We start from the raw sequence: 20,645 nt of genomic DNA, 5'->3' as shown, positions 1-20,645 counted from the left end.
CTCTCCATACACTCAGGATATATACACGTGCGATGAAACAGAGACATTCCCGGTCATATCAACGCAGCAGAGACTCCTTGTTCCCACACAAACAGCAACGACTATACGACCCCTAAAGGCACAGACAAAGGTCACAGAGACATAGAGCCAGTCAAACCCAGTCCTCTACGTCATAATCCACATCAGTCAAGCAACAATTTTGAAAATTTGGTTGAGGTCTGGATGACCTCCCTTACCTGACAGCGTGAATACCAGCCACGTCGTTGGCCAGTGATTATGCCTTTTTTACCATGTCTGGGCATCAATCACTATGGACCAATGGATTTTAGAGATCGTAAGATGAGGCTATGCTATCCCTTTCACCTCCTGCTCACACACCCTACTGCCCTTCCCATTCCTCTTCAGGGACCCTTCTCATGAGCATCTGCTACAACAAGAAGTAAATCACCCGTGATGTTGCAGTCTATGTAATTTTATAAAAAAAATGCTAATGAGTTAATATAATGTAACTGGAATATGCTTCATGCAAAGGTCTCTTGTAAGGTATCATTACAGAGCTTATAATCTACTGAGTGTGATCATCCTATTTGTATAAATGTATCACTTTTGTATCTGAAACTAGAAATATAAAATATAACTCTGATGGCCTATTGTAATTATGCAAAGTGTGGGCCATTAATGGTGGTTTGGACTCTTGATGACTCCCATTAACCAGGACAATTGTCTGCAGATGGATGTGTTTTACCTATAAGTTTTCCTGTATATGTGTGTGCTGGCAAGTGGGCAATGAAGTCCTGCAGTGACATGTGATCATGTCACCTGAGCTGGAATCCATCTTTAAGTTGGTGTCTTTCCATTGAGAAGGAAGGGGTGGGAACCCAGAGCGGGACAAGGAATTCCCGCCTTATGCAAAAGATGTATAAAGGGGTGAAACAGAACAAAGGGGAGAGAGGAGCCATCATGAAGAATCCCCTAGCTACCACCTGAGCTGAAACAAGAGCTGTACCAGGGGAAAGAATTGTGCCCAGGCCTGCAAGGTGTCCAGTCTGAGGAAAAAACTTACTGAAGCATCTCTGAAGGTGAGATTATCTGTATTCAGTTTGATTAGACATAGATTTGCGCATTTTATTTTATTGTGCTTGGTGACTTACTTTGTTCTGTCTGTTACTACTTGGAACCACTTAAATCCTACTTTCTGTATTTAATAAAATCACTTTTTACCTATTAATTGACCTAGAGTATGTATTAAAACCTGGGGGAACAAACAGCTGTGCATATCTCTCTATCAGTGTTATAGAGGGCGAACAATTTATGAGTTTACCCTGTATAAGCTTTTATACAGGATAAAATGAATTTATTTGAGTTTAGACCCTATTGGGAGTTGGGCATCTGAGTGTTAAAGACAGGAACACTTCTGTTAGCTGCTTTCAGGTAAACCTGCAGCTTTGGGGCAAATAATTCAGACCCTGGGTCTTTGTTGGAGCAGACAAAAGTGTCTGGCTCAGCAAGACAGGGTGCTGGGGTCCTGAGCTGGCAGGGAAAGCAGGGGTAGAAGTAGTCTTGGCACATCAGGTGGCAGCTCCCAGGGGGTTTCTGTGATCCAACCCGTCACAACCATCTTCTGCAGTTAGGTGCCGTGGAACTAGTTCCTACACAACACAAGGGGAAGGGATTCAACTCCCATTACCTCTTAACCCAGAAGAAAAACGGAGACCCATTCTAGATCTCAGAAAGTTCAACAGGTTTGTACAAGGCCCCAGATTCAAGGTGGTCACAATGACCACAGTAATACCAGCACTGTAAACGGGGGACTGGCTCTCAACCCTCAACCTACAAGACACCTACTTCCACATCACCATAATCCCGCTCACAGAAGGTTCCTCTGGTTCACAGTGGGAAGTGACCACTACTAATACAGAGTTCTACCTTTTGGCCTTTCCATTGCACCGAGAGTCTCCTCAAACCCTTGTGGTAGTGGCAACACATTTGCACAAACAAGGGATTATAATATTTCCACATCTGGACGACTGCCTACTCAAAGGCCACACTCGATCAGAAACAATCGAAATCACTCAATGGACGATCCATCTCTTCCAGAATTTAGGGCTACAGATAAATGAACAAAAATCAATCCTATTTCCGGTACAACAACTGGACTTCATCAGAGCCCACCTAGATGCCATAGAGGCCAGGGCATCATTACCGATTAACAGATTCATGACACTGACCAACCTTATCTCAGTAGTCATGAACAGACCACAGATATTGGCACATACCTGCTTACTTGAACAGGAGCCTCACAATGCCACCAAAAATCAAGGAATTCCTACACTGGACACAACCAGACAATGTATGTTCAGGGGTCCTTTTACACCAGGATCCAGCATCCATGCTAATTACAACATATGCCTTGATTGGCTGGGGTGCGCACCTGGATCAGCATACAATTCAAGGGAGATGGTCTTCTATGCAGACTCAATTACACATCAACCTCCTCAACTATGTGCGGTTCACAATGCCTGTCTTCACTTCCTCCCATTGATAAAGAACGAAACACTACACATGGTGACCGAAAACATCACCTGTATGTTCTATATAAATTGACAGGGAGGATCCCGCTCTCACTCCCTATGCACAAAGGCCATAAAGTTTTGGAACTGGTGCATAAACCACAACATACACATTCCAGCATCCTACCTCCCCGGTTACCAGAACACGACAGTAGACATATTGAGCAGACAATTTTCCCAGTATCATGAATGGGAACTGAACAACAGAGTCTCACAATCTCTATTCCAATGATGGGACTATCCAAAAGACAGTAGCTCTCTCGCACAGCTGAGTCTACAGGAAAACAAACAAAAATCAACAGTCACATCCATTCAGAGACTGGAGTTCATCTGCAGTCCACGATATATGTTCACACTTCCTACCCTTAATCAATGACAAGGCTATAAAAGTGCTGACAGACAATGCTACTTGTATGTGTTTTATAAAACGCCAAGGAGGGGCACAGTCACACTCCCTGTGCACAGAAGCGATGCAACTATGGAATTGGTGCATTCGCTACATCGACATCTCAACCTCTTATCTACCAGGATGCCAAAACACCACAGCAGGTGCACTGAGCAGAAAATTTTCCCAGGACCTGAGTGGGAAATGAACACCAGGGTACTTTAGAACATATTCAGATGCAAAGGGTTCCCAACTATAGATCTCTTTGCGAAAAACCAGCCAAGTGCCCTTACTTCTGCTCCAGAGCTGGACTGAGACCATGATCTCTTGATGATGCTTTTCTCCTCAAATGGGATACACATCTACTATATACTTTTCCTACAACCTCTCTCCTAGCCAGGATCATACACAAGATAAGGACTGACAACTCCAAAGTCATCTTGATAGCCTCCATGTGGCCAGGCAAACATGGTTTCCTTACCTCCTGAAGATGGCTGTGTGCCACCACACTTCCACTTCTATCTTATGTCCTGTCTCTCGGTGTGGCCCGGGTCTATCATCCGAACATAGCAAGACTCCACCTGAAGTCATGGCTACTCCATGTTTCCAAGACAATTAAATGACTGTTAGGAGGAGATAAGAGACATTCTTTTAAACAGCAGAAGCTCTACTACCTGGTATACCTACCTTCACAAATGGAAGAGATTCTATACATGATGGCAGTATAGGTAAACTATGACAACTACCTCTCCTTTAACAGTGGTATTGGATTACATCGTGGAACTCAAGAAGTTGGGTTTCTCGATGAACTCCATCAGAGTACACCTTGGGGTAGTCACAGCATTCACCACAAAGTGGACAAGTTCTCAATGTTCACCCACCCTACCATTAAACATTCTCTCTAGGGTCTTCTTAACCTCTATGCAGAAATATGAGCCCCCACTCCATCATGGGACCTCAATCTGGTGCTGCAGTGCCTTATGGAGCCCCCTTTTGAACCATTAGCAACATGCTCACTTCTTGATGAAGGCGGCCTTCCTTGTCACTATCACATCCACCCAACGAGTGGGAGAACTGGAGGACTTCATGGCACATCCCCCATACACAATATTTTTCAAAAATAAAGTTACTCTACGAGCACACCCCGAGTTTCTACCTAAAATAGTTTAATTGTTCATTTGAATTATCCCATTCATCTCCCATCATTTTCCAAAAAAAAATTCACAGGAACAAACAAGAAGCAATGCTTCATACCCTAGACACCCATAGGGCACTAGCTTTTTACATTGAGAGGACAGAGTCTTTCAGAAAGTCACCAAAGTGATTTCTTCCATCACAGAACGATATAAGGGAGACACCAGACCCAAACAAAGGCTGTTAAAATGGATCCCCGGCTGCACAGACTTTTGCCGTTGCCATCATCAGATACAACTCCAGCCAGGGACACTCATTCTACCAGAGCACTCTCTACATCAATAGCTTTCCTCAATAATGTGCCTGTAATGGACATCTCCAAAGCGGCCACCTGGGCAACAGTCCATACCTTCACACAACACTATACCATAGAGCACACTCGGCATCAGAAGCTGTACTTGGAATTATGGTTTTATCAACTGCCATGCAACTCTGAAGCCCCTCCCTTCCACAGAGGAGCACTGCTCTACAGTCACCTAAAGTGGAGCAGCCACAGGGACACTCGTCAATGAAGAAGAGAAGATTACTCATCCTGTGCAGTAACTGAGGTTCTTCGAGATGGTTGTCCCCATGGGTGCTTCACTACCCTCCTTCCTCCCCTCTTTGGAGTTTGTTCACACTAGAGGGCTCTGCAGTAGAGAAGGAATCCAGGGAGGGTTGATCACACAGCGCTACATAATTGCCTGAGGCAGTGCAAGATAGAGACCGTGCATGTGTGACCCCAATCAGGCACTGTTACTAAAATCTATAATTACAAGTGCAGGAGCAGAGAATCACCTAAAGTGTCGCGCCCACTGGGACAACCATCTCAAAGAAACTCAGTTACTGCACAGGGGTGAGTAACCTTTCTTTTACTTCTACTGTATTGTATGTGGTCCTTTGATACCTTGCTACCAATACAGGAATTGACTCTGCCCCTCCACTGAACTGGATGTCTTTTTGTGGCATTGATTTACTCTTGGTTTGCAGTAGAGAAAATAGGCAAAAAATTAGAGTGAATAGGTTGAGAGTGTGGCAAGACTCATGGGAATTGAAGGGGGAAGGACAGAGCCAGAGCAGGGAGAAGCAAGTACTGCAAACAACCTGGGAGTGGAGAGATTAATAAGGGGAAACAGATCTGTGTTTATACAGAGCACAAGAACTTTGTAGTTGTTATAAATGAAGTGTGGGGGAGGAGGGCTCCCTTTTATGGACACCCAGTCAGCCAGTTAGCTATAAAATCCGTTAGTAGCTGTTCTCTACTTGCTTTACCTGTAAAGGGTTAAAAAAAGCCCATAGGTTAAAAAGAAGAGAATGGGCACCTGACTAAAAGAGCCAGTGGGAGGTCTAGAACTTTTTTAAATTGAGGGAAAACTTCCCCTTTCTCTATCCTTTGCTGTTCTCCAGAGAGAGGGAACAAAGCAGGGACAGGACTGAAACTATGCTGTAAAAAGCTTTAAACCAGGTATGAAAATCATCAAATCATACCTAGAACTACTCGTGATCCCCAGATATGTAGGTAGATGAGGAGTGTCTAGGAAGATGCGATTAGGGTTATTTCTTTTATTCTTATCGGCTTGTGGACTCCTCTGTGCTAACCCCCAAATGCTTTTGTTTTGCTTGTAACCTTTATGCTGAACCTCAGAAGAGCTATCTTGATGCTTCATTTTTGTAATTGTTTTTTTTTTTTTAAGACCTAGCAAAAAGACTAAGTTTTTAAGAACAGGATTGGGGTTTTGTGTCCTAAGAGGTTTGTGCATATGTTGTTTAATTAGCTGTTGGCAACAGCAAGTTTCCTTTGTTTTCTGTCTCAGCTCTTCCCCGGAGGGGGGGGTGAAAGAACTTGAGGGTACCCGACAGGAAGGAATTCGCAAGTGCACCTTCCTGGGTTCTAAAAATTGTGGAGGGGAGGGGGGGTGCACTTGGGTAGTGGCAGCATCTACCCATCCAAGGTCAGAGAAAAGCTATAACCTTGGGAGTTTAATACCAGCTTGGGGTGGCCAGTATTGTTTTTTAGAATCCTTGCAGACCCTCACCTTCTGCACTCAAAGTGCCAGAGCAGAGGTGAATAAGGGGAAACAGATCTTGGGTTTATCCAGAGCACAGTGACTTTGTAGTGGTGTTGGATGGAAAGGTAAATCTCTGTCTTCTCTGTTGCATGGGGCAGACAGTAGGGGTCACACTGGCCTCCTCAAGCCTGTCTCTCCTTCCTAGTGAGGCTGCTCACCAGCCTTTTCATGCAGGGAAATTTCACTCAAATGCTTGCAGCTGTGGGCAGCCCTTTTGTGTTACCTACCCAGGCAGGGTTTTGTGACATGGTGCTGTTGCTTTCTTGAGCCTACATAGTCCAGTAAGCCAAACTGGACTTGTGCCCAGAAAAGGTGGGGAAGGAGGCAGGTTGGTCTTCACTTGTCAGCTGTCCCTGTTGCTAATGTCATCCACTCTAGGATATATATATTGTCTATCAATTTACCTCCTTTCAGATTCAAGCTGTATGTTACCAAGGGAAGCATGAGCAACACTGTAGGATTGGAAAGTCCCTCTGCATGGAGCCAAGAGAGATGAGTTTTCTAGGGTTATCAGCCCATGTAGGAAGGAGGAAGGTCTTGCATTTAAGACTAGAAATCAAGAGATTTGGTTTCCTAGCTCTACCACAGACTCACTGTGTTATCTTAGGCAAATCACATGGCCTTTGTGCTTCAGTGCCCTATCTGTGAAATGGAGATGCAACTTCCTTGTTGCACAGAAGTGCTCTGAGGATAAATTCATAATGTTATGAAGTGCTCAGATGTTAGTCATAGAGGACATGGTAGTACCTGGATACATAGCCAGACAGACTTGTGTTCTAACAACTCCTGGGAAGTGGAGGATAAGGGGATTCAGTCTGTTATACATAGTGACTCAGTCTCCTGAATCTTTTGAACAAAGAGACTCAATTATCGTAGTCTGGGGATTGAGACAATCTAATTCCAAGCCTATTTCTAAGGTTCCTTTTGCTAACAAGAAATCTGTCCCTTTTTGTCACCTAGCACCCATTTGAGGATGGTGAACAGGCCAGCAACAGCCTCAAAGGGGAATGCCCCATGGATTTACTTAGATTGTTTAATATTTGTATTGCAGTAGTGCCCAGTGGCCGCTCTGAAGAAAGGGACTCATCAATTTCTACATATGCCTAGGAATGCCCCTCCCTGCGTGAGCCTTCAAGACATCCAGGCACAAAGAACTCGTGAAATATGAGTTCATGTTAGTGTATGTGGACAGGGCCATTTGTGTTACATGGTTACATGCGAAAAGAGAGGCAAGGGAGTCTCTGTGGAGCAGGAGGATGAGTGCCGAGATTGGATGGGTGGCTTGTGTGACTTCATTTCCCTTCCATTGCACTGGCATTAATATAGCAGGTGAATACAGAGGGACAATAGGATGCTGAATGCAGATTTCTGGACCAGTAACCAGTCCAAGTGCACATAATTGGCATTCTGGTTCCAAGTGCATTTATTTTTAATAAACACAGCTCCCAACAAGTGGTGTTCAAATCTAGAAGCAAACTGATTTCCTAAATATACAGGAAAAGCTTTGCCCACCTGATAACCAAAAACATGACCTATTCAAACAAAACATGCTGCATTACTAGACCTTCTGGATTTTTTTTTTTTAAATGAACATCAAATAAATTTTTTTAAGTAAAAGAAGTGAAGATGACTCAGAATTTGCCTTAACCTATCAAAGTGGGAAAATGCAGAGCTAAGAATTAAACTCCATTCTGACAGTGGAAGGAAAACATTCTTCCCATTCCCCAAATTATTCATTCAGAGAGTCACCCCTGCAGCAATGAGCCCCTCAGCTCCTTCTTTTGGGAGGCTAGAGGTTCCTGACCAGCAAGCAAGGGAGGAAAAGACACAGAATGGAAGAGACCAAATATACTGAAGAGGAAAAAGACAAATCAGTAGCATGGCTGTAGGAGGATGTTGTGAGGAGCCAGATGGGTCAGGCGGAGAGCAGTCATAAGCAGCTGAAGGGGTAGTTATTATCCAGGGGATGGTGAGAAGTGTTTATGGCTTTTAAGCTGTTAGTTTATTCAGACAGGCTTAGCATATTGATCTATGCATTTGTGTGTAGCTCTTGTGTGGTTGCAGTCTGACAGGGAGTTCCAGATTTCTAGTGCTAATTACTTCTGCATCCACTGGGTCAGTGCAGTGGTGTTTTACACTCTGAATGCCCCTCTGAGGTCACTCACAGGCTTTGTCTTGTGTCTTTTCCAGCTCCTACTCGCAGTGATGGATTAACCCTGAGCACCAGGTGAGAAGCTCAATGTACCGCTCCTGGGTGCTAGGGAAGGGATGAAGCAGCAGTGCTGTGCATCACACTACCATTCCTTTAACACCCAGTAGAGGTGACAGTGAGGCCCTGCTGCACATTTCAAAGAACTCTCTGAGGAGAGGAGAGAAGTTACATGTCTGTGGGAACTGATGGTAAGGCTCTAAGCTGATGGCACCATTCCCTCTCAGAGCTTCTGCCACTGAGCCCCCAGGATTCCTTCTCCTCTCCCAACCCTCCTTCCATCCACCAGCCATAGAGACACTCACATAAGACAGAGGTCCTCTAGCTGTCTGCATAGTGCTTCCAAGGTCCAAGTTGAAGATGAAGCCTCATCCACTCAGCCATTTCAGCCCATCCTAGTCCTGTAACAGACACAGTTCTCTACCCTCTGAGCACTGCTCACACATGACAACCAATGACAGAAGACAAACAGACCATGTGACGAGAGAAATCCTCATGGCTGCCATCTGAATTTTGGCAGGAAGCCATGGAAATACTCAGTTTGAATAAAGGAATTTCATTTTGTTTGTATGGTTTATATTTTCAGTTATTTTAAAATCTGACTGTAATGTCATGTTGTTTCATTGCTGGAGGTTTGTATTTGGTGTGGCTTATTTTTGTATTTTACTTTCTCCTCCCATTTATTTCTGCTTTCTAAACTTTTTCATGATTGGCTGATGTTTCCAGAATCAGACCTGAAGCCCAAGGGACAGGTGGCTTCTATCAGCTGCAGTAGGGGCTTGTTGTACCACTCCAGTCAAAGTTTGGCTAATGCTATGAAGATAATTCTGCCTGCATTAGAGGAGTGCATCAGCAGCTGGAGATTGCATAGGGTTGAAAACCCACTGCTCCCTAAAATGCAGAGCAAATATCTTCAGGCCCTGCTCAGCTTCTAGGTTCATTAAATAACCAACAAGATTTCCCATATTTTCCATATTCTTCTCCTGTCAAACAGCAAATGGAACAATTATAACAGACCATTTTCCCGAGCAACACACAGGCTCCTACTGTTTATATTGGACCCCACACTGAACAGGCTGCTAAGATCTGGTCTCTCTCCTTCCCGGTTACATTTGCCTCCCTATCATTCCTGCAGTACACACTGCAGTTCCAGTAATCAGTGCTACCAGGTCCTCCTCAGGTGACTGGCAGACAAGTGATGGACAGGATGAAGGATATATCAGAAGAAAGAAGTCTTCCTGCTACTTGGGTCCCTGCTGCTAGTGCTCTCAGGACCTGGTTTCCACTCTGCCTTAATGAGGAGAAGTTGCTGATGTTCACCCCTCAGGCAATGCCTGGAAAAATGGAAAAACAAAGATTAAAATAAGAGGGTCCACATCAACTGCTGTATCTGCAATGGCCACTGGCAGCAGCAGATGGCATGTGCCAGTAATGTGTGAAACAGACTTCCAGCTCCCATATTAACTGGCTGCAGAGCCTAGTAGTGCAGGTGACCCTTCTCTTCTCTGCCTGTTTAATTTCTGATCAGAAGCTAGCAGGCTACCTCAGTTAGGCCTCAGGGAAATCAGAATCTCTACAGCTTCCCTGCCACTTACTCTAACATAGAGGTTAGTCCTCTACTAAACACACAAGAGCAAGAAGCCCTCACAAACAAGGCAGAGAGCCAAGCTCTCATGTAAGGAAGCCCGACAGATCTTCCTTCCCTGAGAAGCCAAAGAGAAATCAAGTCCATCTCCCTGGAGTCTCTGTGGAGGAGGAGAAAGTTCTCCATCCTCTTCAGAGTCAGATTCTGACTTTGAAATTGCCTCCCTGAGGAGTTTAATGTGTAGTACATGAGCCACAGAACTGAGGTGGTGGTCAGGCTCTGAGCTGGTCAGAGTATTCTTTCCCTTCTGTTAAGTGAAAGAATATTCCTGACATTTACAAAAGTGTTTTACCCATTGTTTTCAACCAAAAGTGAGATTTGCTTATGTTTGGGGAGACCCTGGTGAGAAAACTTTTGTGGTATATTCAGTGATCAGATAAGACTCCCTAAAGAGGAGAGTAATATCTGGGCCTTCTCACTAAAATCCATGCCAAGAGTGCAGTGTTCTCTAAGAGAATGATGTTCCTTGGGAAGGGGCAACTCTGTATCTGACCTGTTCAGACAAAAAAATGGAATTGGCCTTAAAGAAAGCAAGAAAAGACAGACTCCTAAGCTCAGTACACTTCTACCCCAAAGCCAACAAACTTCTTTAGTGGAACATAATACCTTTACTGACCTAATTTCCACAGCTTGAATACTACAATAGCTACCAAAGGGAAAGAGTAAGTCCTTGGGCAAATCCTTATACTAACAAATCAAGTTACTGACTTCCTGCAGCCATGTCCCCAGGTTCCTTTGGAGATTCATAGACTCATAGACTCATAGACTCTAGGACTGGAAGGGACCTCTTGAGGTCATCGAGTCCAGTCCCCTGCCCTCATGGCAGGACAAATACTGTCTAGACCATCCCTGATAGACATTATCTAACCTACTCTTAAATATCTCCAGCGATGGAGATTCCACAACTTCCCTAGGCAATCTATTCCAGTGTTTAACTACCCTGACAGTTAGGAACTTTTTCCTAATGTCCAACCTAAATCTCCCTTGCTGCAGTTTAAGCCCATTGTTCTTGTTCTATCATTAGAGGCTAACGTGAACAAGTTTTTCTCCCTCCTCCTGATGACACCCTTTTAGATACCTGAAAACTGCTATCAGGTCCCCTCTCAGTCTTCTCTTTTCCAAACTAAACAAACCCAATTCCTTCAGCCTTCCTTCATAGGTCATTTCTCAAGACCTTTAATCATTCTTGTTGCTCTTCTCTGGACCCTCTCCAATTTCTCCACATCTTTCTTGAAATGCGGTGCCAGAACTGGACACAATACTCCAGTTGAGGCCTAACCAGCGCAGAGTAAAGCGGAAGAATGACTTCTCGTGTCTTGTTTACAACACACCTGTTTATGCATCCCAGAATCACGTTTGCTTTTTTTTGCAACAGTATCACACTGTTGACTCATATTAAGCTTGTGGTCCACTATGACCCCTAGATCTCTTTCTGCCATACTCCTTCCTAGACAGTCTCTTCCCATTCTGTATGTGTGAAACTGATTGTTCCTTCCTAAGTGGAGCACTTTGCATTTATCTTTATTGAACTTCATCCTGTTTACCTCAGACCATTTCTCCAACTTGTCCAGATCATTTTGAATTTTGACCCTGTCCTCCAAAGCAGTTGCAATCCCTCCCAGTTTGGTATCATCCGCAAACTTAATAAGCGTACTTTCTATGCCAACATCTAAATCGTTGATGAAGATATTGAACAGAACCGGTCCCAAAACAGACCCCTGCGGAACCCCACTTGTTATACCTTTCCAGCAGGATTGGGAGCCATTAACAAACTACTCTCTGAGTACGGTTATCCAGCCAGTTATGCACCCACCTTATAGTAGCCCCATCTAAGTTGTACTTCCTAGCTTATCTATAAGAATATCATGCGAGACCGTATCAAATGCCTTACTAAAGTCTAGGTATATCACATCCACCGCTTCTCCCTTATCCACAAGGCTCGTTATCCTATCAAAGAACGCTATCAGATTGTTTGACATGATTTGTTCTTTACAAATCCATGCTGGCTATTCCCTATTACCTTACCACCTTCCAAGTGTTTGCAGATGATGCCTTTGATTACCTGCTCCATTATCTTCCCTGGCACAGAAGTTAAACTAACAGGTCTGTAATTTCCTGGGTTGTTTTTATTTCCCTTTTTATAGATGGGCACTATATTTGCCCCTTCCAGTCTTCTGGAATCTCCCCCGTCTCCCATGATTCCCAAAGATAATAGCTAGAGGCTCAGATACCTCTTCTATTAACTCCTTGAGTATTCTAGGATGCATTTCATCAGGCCCTGGTGACTTGCAGGCATCTAACTTTTCTAAGTGATTTTTTACTTGCTCTTTCGTTATTTTCTCTTCTAAACCTACCCTCTTCTCGTAAGCATTCACTATACTAGACATTCCTTCAGACTTCTCAGTGAAGACCGAAACAAAGAAGTCATTAAGCATCTCTGCCATTTCCAAGTCTCCCGTTACTGTTCCCCCCTCCTCATTGAGCAGTGGGCCTACCCTGTCCTTAGTCTTCCTCTTGCTTCTAATGTATTGATAAAAAGTCTTCTTGTTTCCCTTTATTCCCATAGCTAGTTTGAGCTCATTTTGTGCCTTTGCTTGTCTAATCTTGCCTCTGCATTCCTGGGTTATTTGCCTATATTCATCCTTCGTGATCTGACCTAGTTTCCATTTTTTATATGATGCCTTTTTATTTTGTAGGTCCCGCAAGATCTCAAGGGTAAGCCAAGGTGGTCTTTTGCCACATTTTCTATCTTTCCTAACCATCGGAATACTTGCTTTTGGGCCCTTAATAGCGTCCCTTTGAAAAACTGCCAACTTCCTCAGTTGTTTTTCCCCTCAGTCTTAATTCCCATGGGACCTTGCCTATCAGCTCTCTGAGCTTACCAAAATCCGCCTTCCTGAAATCCATGGTCTCTATTCTGCTGTACTCCCTTCTACCTTTCCTTAGAATTGCAAATTCTATGAGTTCAAATCACTTTCACCCAAGCTTCCTTCTACTTTCAAATTCTCAACAAGTTCCTCCCTATTAGTTAAGATCAAGTCTAGAACAGCTTCCCCCCTAGTAGCTTTTTCAACTTTCTGAAATAAAAAGTTGTCTGCAATGCAGTCCAGGAACTTATTGGATAGTCTGTGCCCCGCGGTGTTATTTTCCCAACATATATCTGGGTAGTTGAAGTCCCCCATCACCACCAATCTTGGGCTTTGGATGATTTTGTTAATTGTTTGAAAAAAGCCTCATCCACCTCTTCTGCCTGATTAGGTGGCCTGTAGTAGACTCCAGCACGACATCACCTGTGTTTTTACCCCTTTTAGCCTAACCCAGAGACTCTCCACCCTTCTGTCTCCTATGTCCATCTCCACCTCAGACCAAGTGTGTACATTTTAATATATAAGGCAACACCTTATAGATAGAATTTAACTAGTTCCTCAGACAGGGAAAATACCAGACAAATGAGTTCCTTCCATCATTTCAAATGGTTACAGAATTTTGCCTTACTTTCCTCACGCTCAAGAAACGTTCTCTCCTTATGCCTCTGACCTTTCAAAAGGAGATGATGTAAGCAAATGTTCCCAGCACCTCATCTCTTCCTGTCTGTTAAGGACAGTTTGATGAAAGCCTTTTCTCTCTTGTTTCTAGTACCAGAAATTCAAGATGGAATCTCTTGGCCTAATATCAGCTGGAGAATTCTTAGCATCCACAGACATGCAAAACTCATGTCTCCATATACGATCACTAGCATCTCATGAGAAATACCTAGGAATGAAAATAGCAGCAGGTGCTGCCATAAATTGTGACTCTGCAAATTTTCACAAAGATTCTGATTGTAGCCAACCAATGATGCTGGGTTGAAGGCAGTTGGAATTAGTAAAAAATAAAAATTACTTTAAAATGATGTATAGTCATCACATTGTGCTTATTGCTAAGGTATGCTACAGTCAGATTTTACCACCATTCCTTTGTCCTACCTCCCCTTTCTTTCTATTGTGTGTTACACTCATTTTCCTGCTCTTCAAGACACAGGTTGTGTCTTTCTATGTGTTTGTACAACACTTAGCACAAAGGGTCCAGATTCTAATGAGGTATTTGGGTATTATGCAATACAAATAATAAATGGTAATAATATAGTATGGTAGCAGATGCCCTTCACTGGTAAGGAGATCAAGTTCTGTCATATTTAGATAGTTGGTAAGTCAATCTCTTCCAAAGGCTCTGGCTGTGGTTTAGAAAATGTTATTTTCTTTCATCCATAGGCTTTATCATAAATCATTGAGCACACTCTGGAACTATCAGAGGATCTTGTCTCTTTACAAGCCTGTTTCATCACCTTAGAAAGCCCACAAATGTTTGTCTCATGAAAGGCTCTAGAATATTGTTTCACTAGTGACCAAGACATCCTCTAAGTACCATACTGTCCTGCAGCTCCTTGGCTCACAGCAAATCATTACTTTCTTCTGCTCTCACAATAGGACTAATTTCATTTTCTGCAGAAGAAAACCCTGCCAGAAGAATGTCAGGAAATCTCTGCTCTGGTGAGACACGCCTGCTACTTTTCTCAAGGGATTTTCATGCTCACATCCTGCCTGGACCATAGTAATGACAGATGCCAGTTTCCTTGCCAAGAGAGTTCGTATGAACCAGATAAGTGCTCAAAGAACCAGAAGCATCTTTATAGGAGCAGACTGAAAACGAAAAGGATTCACCTGTACTTCTGCATCACATGCCATTCTACATTTACACTTTTTGCATCAGTCCATTTAGACAATACTGTGGTGGTTTCTTACCACATGTATGGGGGCGGGGGAACATTGTAGCTCTTCTTCTGCCCACTCTGAAATGGGCAGAAGAGAATCTTGTGACATTCACAGCAGTCCACATAGCTGAGAAAGTCAGCATCAGAGCAATTTGGCTTGGCAGTTCCAGCATACATCACAGGGAATGGAGCTTCAATCCACAAGTATTTTACCAGATGTGCAGGATGTGGGAAATTCTAATAATACACGTTTGCCACAAGCCACAGCTGTAAAGTGCCTCAGTTCTGCCGCAGATATAGGGGCCTCTTGCACTAGGGATAGACACATTCTTTGTTCCCTGAAATTGCAGCCTGCTGTGAACCTTCCCTCCTTTCTCCCTCTTTCCCCAGGTGCTGAGAAAAGTACAAAAGGACAAGATGAAGTGGATTCTCATAATTCCAGGTTAACCATGGAACAACCTGTGTGTGCAACTGTCCTTAGCCAAGTCCTGGACTCTTCATTTCATAATCAATAGGAACTGATTCACGATGATAAGAACATCCTTCTCTTATGGATATAGCTTGTGAGACTGACCCTGAAGTGCCAAGTTCTCCCTGACTCAAACATTAATGTCCTTCTTAAGTCTCTAACACAAGCAACCAGTGGCAAGTACAACCTAGTCTGAAAAGCTTTCTCCTTATGAGTTTTTAATACAGTTAGTTCCCTCTCTGGGTGCTAAATACCTGATTTTAAAATATTTTTTCCAGTGCAGCCTAGAGAAAAGCCCTGGTACCTGAAAAGACCTGGCTGCTGTGTTTTAGTTCTCTCGAATCTAGTGCCACCTTCCTTGTGCAACATCCTGTACTTAGGAGTGTTCTAAAAGCAGCCAAGCAACTGAAGTCCAAATTCCATGCAATCCACCTCCCTGGAGGAGCCCAAGATGGTCCAGAATACAGTGCCATCCTCCTTTTAAATCTGTGGACACAGGTGGCATTTTCAATTGCAATTCCATCAGATAGAAGATTAGGAGAAATCACAACCATTTGATGCAATTTTTAATTTGCTGCCTTTCTTCTTGTGCTCAGCTGAATTCCCAAGACAAATCCCAGCTTTCACACTGAGCAAAAGGTGTCCCTTGTCTCCTTTCCTTCAGAGCAACTCAGGATGTGACAAAGAAAGGATCCTACATTCATGCAGCATGACCTGAAGGCTCTCACATTTTACCTAGAAAAGACAAAAGTGTTTCAGATTAGCTGATTCCTTCTGTGGGTTCTGTAGCAATACAGAAATGCAAAGCAGCTTGTGAAGTATTGACTTCTCCATGGATTTGTTCCCCTGTTCTTGAAGCATCACTCTGAGAAGGGGTCCTTTGTAAACGTCCATTGGGCGAGGGCTCAGGTTGCTTCCAGGAGAAAAAGTGGATACTATAGAAGAGATTTGCAAAGCAGCCACCTGGAAGCCTAGCTGCTCCTTTACTAAGCATCATAAGGTGCATATTAGTGACTCATTTTATTCACCTTTTGGGTAACCCATTTTAAGGGCTCCAATTTAAAATTCTAACATGTTTTTTGAGTCAAAGAGTATGTTTTCCCCTCCCTAATTTGTCTAATTGTTGCTGCTATGTAAAGATCATTAATATGGGTGCCTGGAGCTCGTCAGCCTTTTCAGTTACTGTTGTTCTGCACTGTGTGTGGACTGAGGATGTCACCCTTGTGGGCTCCTTGTGTACTAGCAGCAGTGACCTCTTCAATTTTTCTGAGCCATTCTTCTGCCTGACATCACCTGTGGAGCAGTGTTGGAGAGAGGTGAGCCCCTTAATACAGATTCCAGGAGCTACATGTTGCAGATATCCTTTTAATAAGCGAGAAACCTTTTCTGTACAGTGAAACCGACCCCAGAATTGTCCCCAGCTCTCCAAGTGCTATGGACTCTGTCCTGCATTGAGAACCCAGCTCCACCATCAAAATCTGTCATCACAAACCGTTGACAACAGTGAGCTCCCCTGGGAGGCCATGGCTATTTCGGTCTGCAGTCCAGGTGATGGCTGGAGGCCCCTTTATTCTCTGCCTCTGATGGGATGAGTACCTCAGGTAAACACAAGACAGTTTAGTGGCAGTCAGAAAGTACAGAAAGGGATTTATGAACTTGAAGAATGGAAGACGTCAAATGTAACACAGAGAAAAGTGAGAGAGACCTGAAACTTAGTGAGTTGGAGCAAAGCTGATACTGTTTTCAGTGAAACAAAGGTTTGTGTGAATGGTGTATGCCCCTTATTCCTTTTTTCTTCTAGGTAATCTCATTTCCTTTGTGCACTGAAGTCTGTTGGCAGGAAACCAGAATAGGGGAAGGAGCACACTCCAATTCACACAGGGGATGGGGGTGGTCCACTTGTTTTCCCGTATGCCTGTTGAATAGCTAGGGCCAGTGGAGAGCACAGTCAGCACATACAGCAAGGGTCTAGGACAACATGTTTTTCTGTAATGGTTCATATATCATACTCATCGCCATAGTAGCTGAGTGCCTTCTATTAGTGCAATAAGCTAGGTAGTTCCCCTGTGTAACAGTGCAGAACATTGCAACCAGAGTTGCATGGCACCGAGATTCAGACCTAGGTCTTTTGTATGCTACTGTAGAGCATACAAAACCTGAGAAACAAGGGGCTGCCACATATTATCATACCAGTGGTCTCACATATGGCAGTGCAGAGTACTCCTTTCTTCCTCTCTTGTGTTTCTGAGCGCAGCGTCTGCTACATTGAGATAAGTGATTATGTTGAGCCTACCTAAGTTTGCTCCTGGTGGGGGAGTTATTAGGTGTGTATTCAGTACAGGTAGTGAGGAGCCACTGCTTTTATCTGCTTTCCTACAGTCCACACTTGCTTTCCCCATTGCAGCAGACCACAGGGGGAACAGCTTTCTGCCTTTGCCCTCCTTCCCCAGCCCCAATGTTCTGAAACAACCTGCTCTTGGTACTGGGCTCAGGAATCTATTCAACCTGCCATTAACCAAGTGCTGCTGGGTTATCTCACAGCTGATCTGTAACCAAACAGCCCTCTCCTCAATCCCCATTTACATACAGGAAAGCTGAGTCCCAGAGAGGGGAGATGACTTGTCTTTGACCGCATGGCAAAGCAGTGGCAGAATACAAGCCAGTTTGTCACACTCTGAGGCCTATGATTTAACCACTAAGTCATCCATGCCACTCTTGACTCAGCCTGCCATTCCAGGAAGCAGCTCCCCAGATAGGAGGAGAGGTGAGGGTCTAGTGGTCTGCGGGCCAGATTGAGAGCCAGGAACTCCTAAATTCTAATTCTTTCTCTGCCACTAGCACCCTCTGTGGCATTGGGAAGTCATGTCCCCTCTCTGAGCCTTACGTTTCTCCATTTGCCAGCATTAATTAGTGAATGTCTGTGAAGTGCTGCGTCAAGTATTAGAAGGCATTGTGCTCTAGTTCATCCCTTTGTAGCCTCCCCCCCTTTTTTTTTCTTTTTTTTTTTTTTTAGAGAAAGGGAGCCCTTCAGTTGAATGGGCAGCAGGGCCAATCCCAAGGCCAAAGAGGAATGATAACCAGAGAGCAGGCTCCAACTTGTAAACCAAAACCTCCCAGGGGGTTGCTGCCAAGAGATTAGAAGGGATTCCTTTGCCAGCTGGCATCTGGATTTCCCCGTCTATCTAGCCAGGCATTTACAGCATGTCTATCAGTACATTATTGTAGTCACAGTGTACTCCCTCACTCATCTTTCAGTAGGGAAAGCACCAGCACACACAATAATAAGTGTGTGCTGCAAGGCAGGGCAGAGCTACTAGTTTCATCACAAGCGACTACAGGTCAAGGAGACCTGAAGAAAAATGAAAGGGATAAAGTTAGTCAGTGAGTGGGAAGGGCCCTTTTATCAGAGCCGGTGTTCCTTCGCTGCAGGATCCTGGCCAAAAGGGCAGCCAACCACTAGTTGCCAGCCAACCATCTAGATTTTTTTTCATGTCTCATTAAAATGCCTGGAATTCTGTGTTGGGGCAGTACCACAATGAGGTGAGCAGCAGCTGCCTGCATTTTGGAGGAGGAGGATCAAACTGGGACCTGATGGAAGAACTACACCTAAAGGAGAAGAGGCCCACGCGGAAGCTTGGCTGGTGATGAGTATAGGCTACCAGCACTGAGTTGTTGGGGATGAGGCAACATGTCCTATGGTCCTAAGAACATGACTAGGAGTGACTTTGGCTGTCTGAGTCAGAGGGTCTGTGTGTGCATGATGCTATTGGATTGGGTCTATTTGTGGGTCCCACTCTTTCCAGAAGTGTCCAAGTTGCAGGAGATAGTGTAGCGTATGCTCTGGAAATACATGCCTCTCTTTGTGGGAACTCTAGGTGAGAGCAGTGGGTGCATATCGCGCTTGGGCAGGTCTCTGAGGCTGTACAGTAGAACTGGGTGGCTAGGTTTGGCAGACTGAAGCTGCCTGAATGTGTCTATGGGACAATTTCTTGGTATTGTATGTGTGTGCGCAAGTCCTGTTTGGAAACGATATATGTCTGTGTGCCCATGTTGTGACAGGCTGTGACTCTACTTGGTTTTCTCTCACTTGGCAGACTGCAGACAGAGCATATCCAACCGACCCATGTTGAAGTTGTTAAGCCACAGTGACTGTAGTGTACACTGTGGCAGGCTATCTGTAAGTGCGTTGCCCTATGTGTTGGACTCCATCCATTTTTTAGTTATTTATTTTTTATTTATTGCATTGACAGGGAGGTTGTGTCTGCCTGATGGCACCTGGTGGAGGTGACTGCATGTCCGAGGGCCTAGCTGGGATGTGGCACATACAGAACTGATACCATTTGGGTGGACTGCATGGGTCTTGACCTGGCCTTCAGGCTGAGTGTTTTATTTGGAAATGGAGGAAGAGGAGCTTTCTCATCTTGTGAGTTTCTAGCTAGCCATCGTGCTCAGTGAGAATGGGACAAGTGGTTCTGAGTGGGGGGCAGATCTCGCAGTCACCCTAGCCTATGTTGCAGCTAGAACAGAATTCTGATATGATAAAACCTCTACTCCTTCAGCAAATATTGCCTCTGGTCAGAAAATTCCATTTCCCCAAAAAATATTTATTTTTTTACAATGGTTTTAAGATTAATATTGTTTTTGAAACCTTGGCAGGTGAGCCTGGCTAGGTCCCTGTGCAGGAGAGATGCAGAATTCCTTAAGGCACCTCATGCACCACAACAAACACAGGGTCCTTTGGGGGAACAACCCAAGACTGGATGGGTCCAAATCAGGTACCCACAGGAGCAACGGTACCTGCACTGACACACAAAACCATCTAGTAGGACCTCCAGGAGGGGAGAGGAGCTGTATGGCAAGGAGAATGGAGACATCAAGCCTTCTGTGAATGGAGTTAGCACACCCTTCCCTTCTCTTCTCAGATCAGCCCATCTGAGCAGCTTGAATGTGGGGCTTGTGATTTGGATTTAGACCTCAGTATTCAGGAGCTACAGAATGGACCTTTGTGATTTGCAGGATACAGTGTAAGTTGTGGGACTCCTGGCATCCCAGCTCTGAGGCAACAAGAGGCCTGAGTGTGTCTCTCAGATCCCCTTCTTGGTGAACTTTTTTTTTTTTTTTTAACTTATTGTCCTGTCATAAAGAAATCCTGATTCTTCAGGACAGAGAGAGGGCTGGAGTCCCAGGATATCTGGACCAGAACAGGAAGGATTGTCCAGCCTCCCTTCCTCCTTTCCAACACGCTCATCACACTTTCCTGCTTCCCATTCTCAGCTATCCCTGCCTCCAAAACATGTGCAGTTTCTCCATTCAGTGGCCCCTCTTCTTCCCCACCAAATGTCCAGGCCATTCTGAAGAGTGTCGTCTCAACATCA

General features: G+C 44.3%; 1 protein-coding gene across 1 annotated transcript in view; it reads left to right on the top strand.

The window, feature by feature from the left end:
* Window positions 1-8,970, top strand: part of TTLL5 (tubulin tyrosine ligase like 5) — a 254,241-nt gene extending 245,271 nt beyond the window's left edge. Inside the window, 1 exon segment of the mRNA XM_030559099.1 lies at window positions 8,388-8,970. The gene's annotated coding sequence lies outside the window, so the exon portion shown is untranslated.
* The last annotated feature ends 11,675 nt before the right edge of the window (window positions 8,971-20,645 follow it).

This window comes from Gopherus evgoodei, chromosome 4 (genome assembly GCF_007399415.2).
Source record: "Gopherus evgoodei ecotype Sinaloan lineage chromosome 4, rGopEvg1_v1.p, whole genome shotgun sequence".
Classification (NCBI taxonomy): Eukaryota; Metazoa; Chordata; order Testudines; family Testudinidae; genus Gopherus; species Gopherus evgoodei.
The sequence above is the reverse complement of the archived record's forward strand: the minus strand, read 5'-3'. Positions and strand labels throughout refer to the sequence as shown.